This window comes from Danio rerio, chromosome 4 (genome assembly GCF_052040795.2).
Source record: "Danio rerio strain M-AB ecotype USA chromosome 4, GRCz13ab, whole genome shotgun sequence".
Lineage (NCBI taxonomy): Eukaryota > Metazoa > Chordata > Actinopteri > Cypriniformes > Danionidae > Danio > Danio rerio.
Genome location: NC_141024.2, coordinates 64,957,887 through 64,969,490, shown reverse-complemented (window position 1 = coordinate 64,969,490; position 11,604 = coordinate 64,957,887). Strand labels below are relative to the sequence as shown.

Below are 11,604 nucleotides of genomic sequence, written 5' to 3'. Positions count from 1 at the left end.
AAGTCTGCACCGACCACAACCCTAAACATTGCCTACTTAAAAAGCTTAGCCATGGAGCCTGGATGGCTGAGTCGGAAGAGCATCAGACTTTTAATCTGAGGGTCCAGGGTTCAAGTCCCAGTTTGGGCATATAAGACCCTTTTTGTGGAGCCACAGCTTTTGCGGATGAGCTATTGCTTGCCGAAAGTTTCATCTGGATGCACCACACCACACGTGTGCTAGCCATGAGGACATGGCAGTACATGTAGTTGTGGCCGAGTGGTTAAGGCGATGGACTCGAAATCCGTTGGGGTCTCCCCGCGCAGGTTCGAGTCCTGCCGACTACGTGCTGGCAGTGCGCAGTATTTTAATTTGCGACCTTCCTTGATTGTTAACAACTCCATTGTTTCTTGTGAAAAGGGATGTGATGGTAGGGAAAAGCCACAAAAATAAATCGGCAGCCATGGTACCTAACTGCCCTGGAGGCCCTCCATTTTCAAAGACATTTGACAGAGAGTGACGGTCCAGTGGTTGTCCCATAGCTTGCCATGATCGTATAGTGGTTAGTACTCTGCGTTGTGGCCGCAGCAACTCCAGTTTGAATCCGGGTCACAGCAGATTTTTCAAGGTGATATTGGCGTTGGACTCTGTGTTGCCATCCGTAATCTCCAGCCTCCTTTTAGTGCAGGCTGTGCTAATGGCACGTCCTGAATGTTTATGTTTCCTAAAGTGTGGAAGACTAGTGATACGATATGAGCAACGGGACCTTTGATGCCAGCATGCTGTGTAGATAAGCATTGATCAAGTCACGCTTCTAAGGCATGGAAGAAATCTTTTCAATTGTTAAAGGGGTGGTCCAGAATGTAATTTTAAGGCTTGGTTGTGTTTATAAGATGCAAAGCAATGTGTGCTTATGTTTTACTTGACGGAAATCGCGTAATTTTTTCATATATCTCACTTTGATTATACACAGCTACTCAGCTAACATGAAAACGACTGTCATATTTCCTAGTTCCTCTAAAAGGCCCGCCCTTAAGTGACTCTGATTGGTCATCGACATAATGTGCTGCTATTGGCGGATCGGCTCCACGTCACGCCCGTAAAAGCACACGCTTTTCTGCTGTGTAAACATGAAGTCAACCTCGCGCCCGCTCTCTAAAATAACATCTGACAAGTGTCTGTAACTAACGAGTGAAAAAGGGGTGCGGCTCCTTTAACAGCGTCTGTGTGTGCGTCTATGTGTGTGTTTGTGTGGTGTGAACTTTCTGTAACAAGCGCAAGAGCGCGGGACTTTCTTTTTCTCTGATGCTCGGATTAAGTTATTTTCTGTAATATATCGTGACAGAAGAATAAAGCACAAGATGTGAGATGCTACCTGTTGAGCCTTGATTTATTATTCTGCTGCTACCACTAGTCAGGTAAGCTAATCTGTGTTTTTTTAACTCTATGCGTCATGACGTCTTTCACGAGTATCCGGAATATGCAGGTGTAAGTAATATAAGTCATCCACATATCTTTTGCGACTTCATTATCTGAGATGTGAAACACATGAAAAAGCCAAGACAATCAGTGCAGTCGCGCACACACATAAGAGATCGTGCTGGTGGAGTGAGTGTGTGTTTACAGGAGTTTGGCTGATAAATGTGAGTTTGTAGCTAAATCGTTTGCCCGCAAAGCAGCATTTCGCATTGTTTACATCATTGTTACAGCATACAGTTAACGCTAGACACTGTACCTGTCATGATCAATTTTAAAAAATAAAAACACTTACTTGTAGATCACAACTTCTGCTTTGAGGAGATTTTAGCCGAATCCAGCACTGAACTGGGAGAGATTCTGGAGCTGTTTTGTCAAATCATGCTTGCTGAGTATTTTATAATTCTCTGGAAGTTAATTAATATTGAACTAAAGGCACTTCTGTCTTTGTGTCGTGTCCTTTGGAAGCCCAAATACAGAAACAGACGAAGCTCTGTGGAAACAGCCGTGTTTAGATGCATTTTTAGCTTCATCTCTGCTATAACGTTACAGCACCTCTGGCCACAGACCTTACCTGCATGCGCAGTGTGGGATGCGCAGTAAACGAACTTGTGATGTCACAGGGGGCGGAAGTATTTTTTTGTAGTCCCCAAAATTCGTTCATTGTAGGCTTTGCTAAGCTAACTCTGTAAAAACCAAGGTCTCCCTTAGCATTGAACTTAGAACTTTTTACATTCAGAGATGCTGTTTATTTTCACACAGCTACATTACACATCAACTAAAGTTTAAAATATGAGATCGTAGTGGACCACCCCTTTAAGTCTCCATTCATTGCCACAACAACAGTAACCCCTTCTGCAGTTGCCATTGATCCATTTATTGTCACCTACATGACATGGAGTAAAACTATTTTGTTTTACTGATGTCTACACCTACAACAACCATAAACCCAACCTCACAGTAACCTGTTGTGTTTTAGCAACATCTACAACAACCACAAGCCTAAACCCCACGTCACGGTAAATTTTTGTGTACCGTAAAGGTCTGCGCCGACCACAACTCTAAACTTTGTCTACTTAAAAACATTGTGATGGAGCCCGGATGGCTCAGTCAGTAGAGCATCAGACTTTTAATCTAAGGGTACAGTGTTCAAGTCCCCGTTTGGACCCTTATAAGACACTTTTTGTGGAGCCACAGCTTTTGCGGTTGAGCAATCGCTTGCCGAAAGTTTCATCTGGATGCACAACACATGTACTAGCCATGAGGACATGGCAGTACATGTAGTCGTAGCTGAGTTGTTTAGGCGATGGAAACCTATTGGGGACTCCCCGCTTAAAGCAAGAAGCTTCTTCTCAACCATTTACCCCAGTATGCAGAAATTTTATAGGCTTGTTGTCTCAAGTTAAATGTCAGTACTTCCATGTCATACACCTCTTTAACAATATCATACCATTCGCCTACAGATGGAGGATCTTCCTTTAGCCATTTTTTTTTGTAATGGCCTTTTTGCTAGTTGTTAGTAGTGTGTTAAGAAGATACACATCATTTTATGGTATTTCTGCAGAGTAAATTCCCAGGTACATAGTTTTAAAATTACATACCAGATTCAATCTCATTATTGCATTTATCTCTTTATTTAAATATTGTGTATAATATTACAGTCCCTAAATATGTGGACATGATCTGCCAATTCACTTTCACATTTTCTCCAGCATTCACCATTTTTTGATCTCTACTTTGAAAGTATTTTATTTTAGGTGATATAAAAAACCTGATAACATTTCTCCAAATAAATCCCCTCCATTAATCAGAATTAATTGTGATCATTTGTGTTTCCCAAAGAGTTAACCATTCCTCATTTGTTAGTATTAATTTGGCTACCCTTTCCCATTTATGTTTTGTATACATTATTGAGTGTTTCTTTGTTAATGTCAGACAGGAATAAAGTCTTGATACTAGTTTTTTTATTAACCTTCTTTTTGTAAGCATCTATAAATACCTGCACTACTGTTGTTTTTATGTCTTCAGAATCTCTTATGCTTTTATTGAGGTAGTGTCTAACTTGAAGGTAACGGAAAAAAGTCTTGTTTATCTTATATATTGGAAAGTTGTTGAAAACTTTCTAATTCATTATCAGTAGTGTTGAGACAGAAGGATGTTATGGCCTACAAACTCCATTGTTTAAATCTTAGATCTAGTTTTGCTGGTTTAAATTGAATATCATGTTCAACCCATCTTAATATCTAAGCTTGTTTTTCACATTTAGGATTCTTTAATTCTTTGTACCAAATTTCTAAAGAGCTCTTTGTCAGGGAATTCAATTTATGCAATTCTGTATGTTAGAAGTTTCTATCTCCTAATAATTATTGGAGAGGTAAGTGGATTAGTAATTGTTCAAATTCTTTCCACTTTGCACAGTATTTGTAATTGCACCAACAAACTATGTGTCTAAGCTGTGCTGCCTTACAATAAACATCTAATGATGTTTTCTGTTCCAAATGAAGCGAGACACTAGTTTTTTCCATTCATCAAATTTGCTTTTTGGTTTCTCCGCTGGTAAAGCTTTAAAGAGAAAAAGTGGGCATGGTAATATATTCATCTTTATTATCTCTATTCGATTATATAGATCTAAAGATAGAAGGGGCCATCTTTTCAAAGTTATTATAGTTTCTGTAATGGGAAAGTCATTTATTTTTATAGATATCTGATAGGTCTGCAGAGATTTGAACTCCCAAGATATCTGATAGAAGGTATGTTCCATTTAAATGCATAATCCTTGTGTATTTTATCATCTGGGTTATAGTTGCATTAAAGAGTTTGTGTTTTAAGTAAATTTAATCTATATCCTAAATGTAATCCAAATTTGTCAAGAGAATACATCACCTTAAGTGAACTAAATTCTGGGTATGTAAGAAACAGAAACACATCATCACAATATAAACAAATTTTATGTTCTACATCTTTAATTTTCACTCCCCTTATTTCTGTATAATCTCTGATTAGTTGTGCCAATGGTATAACAAATAATGCAAATAAGGAAGGACTTAATGGGCACCTTTATCGACATCCTCTAATATAATATGTTCTGAAAATATCCACAGTTATTTTAATTCTAGCTGTAGGAGTTTAATATAAAGATTTAAAAAATGTATAGTGTCATTCTCAAATCCAAATCGTTGCAGAACTAAATATAAAAAATCCCAACTCATCGAATCGAAAGCTTCTTCTGCGTCTAGGCTACTTAGAAGAGTGCTAATCTTGTTTTGAGCTATATAATCTATTACGTGAAGGGCTCGCCATATATTATCATATGTTTGTCTTTGTTTTATAAAACCTGTTTGATAAGTATCTATTAGGTCTGAAAGAATGTCCTATAATCGTTTAGCTAATATAGATGCATAGGGCCCTATCATACACCCGGCGCAATGTGGCACAAGACGCAAAGCAATTGCTATTTGCTACTTTCACCTCGGCGCAAGGGTCATTTTGAGGCATTGCGCCAAACTGTTTAAATAGCAAATGCATTTGCGCTCGTATGTGCGCCTATAGGCATTCTGGTCTAAAAAAGCAGGCGTGTTTTGGCGCGTTGCTATTTTGAGAAACTGTAAATAGTCTGTTCTTTAGACCAGAACAAAGTCGGTCTATTGCCTGGCGCAAAGTGCGCCTGGCTTACACACTACACACAAGATGCAGAGCAATACGCAAATATCATTACATACGAAAAAGATATAATATGTTAAGGATATATATAATAAGGATATATATATATAGGATATAAATATAAATGATTAAATTATTACAAAACATATTAATTTTTAGCCTACATGAATTTTAAAACCACAGTCTTCATACTTTCTTCATCTCGGGAGGCTTTTTCAGGTCATTTAATTTGCTTTTGTATAATGTTGTTATTATTAGTAATATTATTTATTATATCCATGTTTATATTTGTTTGATTAAAAACAAGCTTAGATTTGTCCACCTGTCAGGTTTTAGACCATATGGGGCACAGCAGGTGTATTTGGAAAAAACTCAGTTTTTTGAACACACTTGATTATCAATGTTAAAATTATTTGTTTGCTGGAAATTAGAACTGAGTTATTAAACTGAGTTATAGAGTTTTAAAACAAATTTTTGCGCTTAACAAACAAAATTAATTATTTATAGGCTAATTGATGTCTGAGCGTAAAGGTTTCCCTATCCACGAGAGCAAAATCGAAAGTGAACTTACTTTACGTCATGTAAATAGCAAATGCAAATGCGCTCATGACGCGACGCAACTGGCTCTTAAAGGTAATGGGAGATGAGTCGCTGATTGGTTTATTCTCAAAACACACCTATAACTCATTAACAAAATAAACTCAACCCTTTTAGACCATGCGCCATGGCGCAAAACGGATTTTCCCGTCCTTAAATTAGAAAGTATGGATTCTGACACGCCCTCAAATATTTTATTGAGTTCCACTTTAACTTCTTTGATATTATTAAAAATATCTGGATATTTACCATATTTAGTCTCTAAATCTTCAAGTTGTATATTTAGATTATTTATGTAATTCCATTTTTTTTTCTTGATCACCACATAATAAGTTTACCTCGCATAACAGCTTTAGCTGCGTCCCATCGATACTAGGTGACACCTCTGCATTATTATTATTATGTTTTAAATATTCTAATAGTTCTTTTTTAACATATTCTACACACGTTAAATCATTCAAATGATTACGTTTAAATCGCCAAAATGTCTTACTTGGTTTATTGTCCAGGTACACTCTTAAACATACTCCTGCATGGTCTGAGATGTCCCTTGTTCCAATTTTACAGTCTTTTATTTTATGTTGATCTGACCCAAACATAAAAAAAAAACAATTCTAGAATGAGAAATGTGGGCAGAAGAGAAAAATGTATATTCTTTTTTTAAGAGGGTATATGTCTCTTCATACATCTATCAAGCCTAATTATTTCATCAAATATCTTATTTGTCTAGTTTCTTGACTAATTTGCTTATTAGAAGAGGAGTCCAATTTAGGCTGAAGTTGTACATTCCAGTCTCCCCCACAGATCAACGTACCTGATATCTCCTTGGCTATAACACTTACTATTTTTTTGAGAAATGCTTTGTCTTTTTCAGGTGGTCTATATATACTAACTAATGTAACTTTGTATTGGTCGATAGTTTCTTTAATTAAGTTATATCATCCTTCTTTATCAGTAATCTTAGAAATTAATTGGAAGTTGATTTTATTTGAGATCAATGTCATTACTCCTGGTTTACGACCATTATTATATGAGGAAAAGAAAAACCTAAATCCCATTGTTTCTGATTTCCTATGTTCTGTATCAGAAAGATCTGTCTCTTGCCAGAAGATTATCTGTTGGTTTTCTCTTTTAATTTTAGCCACAAGTTTGCTTCTTTTAATTGGATTTAGTAACCCATTAATATTCAAAGTAATTACTCTATATTTCTGTTTTTGCATAATCAGATGTTTTTGCGAAAATCACTTTGATCGGAACATGAAAAACACAAACATGAATATCTTGAACCACATAAAAAAACATTACGAAAAAGATCTCCAAACCTTCAAGTCTTAAATAACTTCTTAATGTGAGGGGAAAGCCTTCCTTCTCTAAAAAGCCCTTCCTTGCTGTGCCTATTGTTATTTAAATATGGTTTAGGTTATCATATATGACGTAAAAAGGAAGATTAATACCAGTGTGTATGGGAGCTCTCTTTCTCAGCTTCTTAAGCTGCCCCGAATGAGTGAAACTCTAGGGTTGGGTATCGTTTGGTTTTTCGATACCGGTGCTAAATTGATACTTTTAAAACAATACCGGTGCCAAAACGGTGCCTGAGTCGACACTTTTTAGCCACAAAATGATGGTGGACGACTCTTTTTCAAAATAATTTTAATAGAACAATATAATTACAGTTTAAAGTAAACATCAGTTAATATTGTATTACATTAATACATTTCCTTTGATCATTTGTTGGTTAGCGTGAACTTGAGATTTGCATTATGAAATTACATTAGCTTACTATTAACCTGTGGGGGGCGGGCAGGGGCCACATACTTTTAGGAGCACATTTTAACATATATATCACAAAATACTTAAAACATTATTGGAAGTCATTTGTTTTCATGCATCACTCCGCAGTCTTAATAAACAAGATAATTAAATAACTTAAACTCAAAATAATCTTCCTTGTTCATTTATTTGACAAGTAACGTTGTACTGGTGTAGGAGAACACATTTCTAACATTCAAGTACATTAAGGCACATTGCTGCACCTCTCAACTTTACAGTGTTTCCTAAAACATAATTATTCTGGAGTCATAATAAGTTATATTTCTTATCGCTTATTTCATGAATAAAAGCCGACTGTTTGTAAATTCAAGACTGCATTTCCTAACGTTAAACTATGTACACTAGATTTCTGATTAATAATGGTCTCTGCATAGCAGAGGACTTCCTATATTAAGAGTTAAAATCGCTATTGAAAACAGAAGTCTAATATCATCAACAGTGGACATTTTGATAGTGTTTCACAACATCAACATGACTGAAGTTAAATCTTTTTATTACCTGTGTCAATTTGGGCATCAACTTCTGACGAGTGCGGGGAGCTGATGCGCGCAGCACCGTCACAGAGATAGCATAGTGCCAAGAAAACAGAGGGAGCGAGCATAAGCGAGTGCCGGAGGGAGCTAAAGCACGCGAGAGAGGCTCTGCCATTGAGCCCCCAAATGTGTCATTAAGTTTGAGATGTTTCCCCCTTACACGCACTTTTGTAAAGACAGTTGCTGTGTAAGAATCCTTGCTTGCAAAATACGCTTTAGAATGCTTAGTTTAAGCAAATTGGATGAACGTGATCATGCATGTTGATCTGAAGAGTGTCGCTCTCGCTCACTGAAAACCACTGGTTCCAGGCTGAATGCGATGTACTCTGCGTGTTGCGTGCGTCTGTTCCCTAGCGACAATAACAATCGCCTGATATGGCTGTCGGTATTCCTCAAAGTTGTTTAGAATTAAATGTTTAGTGATGCTGTGACGCAACGCCTATATGTGCCTTTTTCATGCACCCCTTACGTCCATGCCTCAGCACCGAAATTCATACGCTGATTTAATACCGGTACATACCGGTTACCAAGGTACCGGTGCTATAATGGCACCGGGTTTCGGTACCCAACCCTAGTACACACTGATCATGTCTACAGTTTATCTCCAGTGTGAATTCTCTGATGTCTTTTCAGGGTTCCTGAGTGAGCAAACCTCTTACTGCAGTGTGAACCCTTGTACAGTTTATCTCTAGTGTGAATTCTCTGATGTGTTTTCAGGGTTTCTGAGTGAGTAAACCTCTTACTGCAGTGTGAACACTTGTACGGTTTTTCTCCAGTGTGAATCCTCTGGTGCCGTTTCAATTCTGCAGCTGTAATAAAAGTCTTCTCACACTCCAAGCACATATACTCTCTCACACCAGTGTGGATCTTCATGTGTTTTTTAAGGTATGATGATAGGCTGAAACTCTTCCGACACTGAGTGCATGTGAATGGTTTCTCTCCAGTGTGGATCATGATGTGTTGATTAAGGTGTGATGAGTGGCTGAAACTCTTCCCACACTGAGTGCAAGTGAATGGTTTTTCTCTGGTGTGGATCTTCATGTGACTATAAAGCCCGGAAGATTTGCTGAAACTCTTCCCACACTGAGTGCATGTGAATGGTTTCTCTCCAGTGTGGATCCTCATGTGTTTTTTAAGGTATGATGCATCGCAGAAACTCTTCCCACAATGAGTGCAAGTGAATGGTTTTTCTCCAGTGTGGATCATCATGTGTCTATAAAGCGACGATGATTTGCTATAACTCTTCCCACACTGAGGGCATGTTAATGGTTTCTCTCCAGTGTGGATCCTCATGTGTAGATTAAGGAATGATGAGTTGTTGAAACTCTTCCCACACTGAGTGCATGTGAATGGTTTCTCTCCAGTGTGGATCCTCATGTGCGTCTTTAGTTTGCCTTTGCTTGCCAAACTCTTCCCACACTGAGTGCAGGTAAAACAACTCTCACTTTTAAAATATTATCAGTCTCTAAATGAGTTTTGTCCTCAATTTTGACTTGATGTTCCTCCTCTTTACTCTCCTCGTAGTCTTTCAAGAGTTCACACTTAGCTGATGATTAATTATAAGCTTGTTTGGCATGCTGTCCCGTGAGAGAGCCCTGAGCTCATGAGATCCTCGAGCCCAGGACTCCCTCCCGTTGCAAAGCGGGAGGGGAGTTTGAGCTCAGGTAGATCTCGAGAACTCCCCTGCTGTAGCAAGTGAATGCTCTTGAAACTAATTACTAACTAGGAGCGTGTATATGTTGACAATTTGGCTTGTTCAATTGGCTTAATTGCATGTTTTTGGGCGGTGGGAGGAAACCGGGGAACCCGGGGGAAACCCACGTGAGCACGGGGAGAAGTGCAAAACTCCGCACAGAAATGTCTGCTAGTTTTGGTAGAGCCAGGAACCAGAGACATTCTTGCTGTGAGGCGACAGTGCTAGGCACTGGGCCACCGTGTCACCCGTCTAAGAAGGAGGCGTAGGGGAGGAAGGGGGGACTCTTCAAAACGAAGATAGCAATGGAATAAACCCCAGGGTATTTATAGTAGTTTAGGAGTCATCTGATTGGATAGTAGTGAATTGGATAATGCGGGTCAGCTGCTAGCAATCATAAGCACGTGATCCTCTCGAAATTTGTTTATACATAAACTTCACTTAGTGAACTAGTTCAACTGGTTCACTTAGAAGATTCGGTTAAAAAGATTCGTTCGCGATCGCGATACAGAAATAAAACCCATTATTGGGCACAAACGTGTTAAAGTAATACTTTTAAGTATCTTTATTTAATGCTGTCAGCGTGCTGCTGTCATGTCCACTGGTTGTTTTTGTCGCGGGAGCAACAGCGAGGATGACTGGAGAAGAGCTGGCTCGATCTGGCCAATGGCAGCAGGAGACTTTGTCAAACACAAACACCTGCAGCGCGGATTATATTTACTTCTAAAATGCTTACAGTAAGATTATGTATTAAATATATTAACAAATACGAAAACGAAGGAGGTTTTTGATATCATTTTAGTTAGTTTCAGTTAGTTTTGTATATACACAATACAGTTTCAGTTAGTTCTAGTTTTTAAAAAAACTCGTTTTTATTTTTATTTCATTTAATGACAATTATTTTAGATTTTAGTTTTCGTTAACTATAATAACCTTAAGCTGGATCTACTTTTATATTCACATTGGGTCATTTCTGAACAATGACAGCCTGTGACGCTATACCCTATACTGTTTACTGTGCTAGTCTAAATATTCACTCTGAAATGGCTTGTAATTGTGGCTTAGTAATAAGTTTGGCTTAGTAATAAGTAATAAATTCCTGCACGCCACCGGGCCAACCACTATGTACACTTCTGACTGGCGAATGACATGAGCTAGTGGGTTGACTGCTGTTGTGTCGCGGTGGGCACGTTCGCAATTTCAGGAGGTGTGACTTTGAAACAAAGTTCCTCCGCTGCCGTCCAAAGCTAATATGCTAACCAATTAGCATTTTGGCAGATCACCTACTGCACCTTTAATGAAAACTAATGTTTTATTTATTTATTTCAGACCTAATTGAAGAGAATGAGGGGAGGAAAGAGGAGGAACATCATGTCAAAATTGAGGAAAAAACTCATTTACAGACTGATGGTATTTTGAAAAGGAGAGACAAGAATCGTTTCACCTGCACTCAGTGTGGAAAGAGTTTTGGAAGAAAAAACAATCTTAAGAGTCACATGAGGATCCACACTGGAGAAAAACCATTCACATGCACTCAGTGTGGGAAGAGTTTCAGCAGCTCATCACAACTTGATCAACACATGAGGATCCACACTGGAGAGAAACCATTCACGTGCTATCAGTGTGGAAAGAGTTTCAGCTGCTTATCACACCTTAATCAACACATGAGGATCCACACTGGAGAGAAACCATTCACATGCACTCAGTGTGGAAAGAGTTTCAGCCGCTCATCATCCCTTAATCAACACATGAGGATCCACACGGGAGAGAAACCATTCACTTGCACTCAGTGTTGGAAGAGTTTCAGTAAGTCATCATCCCTTAATCAACACATGA

The 11,604-nt window shown here is 38.3% G+C and overlaps 1 non-coding gene across 1 annotated transcript; it reads left to right on the top strand.

Annotated features, from left to right (window-relative positions):
• Positions 1-244: 244 nt before the first annotated feature.
• On the top strand, positions 245-326 carry trnas-cga (transfer RNA serine (anticodon CGA)). Its single transcript has one exon. It is a non-coding gene; the product is annotated as a tRNA-Ser (tRNA).
• The last annotated feature ends 11,278 nt before the right edge of the window (positions 327-11,604 follow it).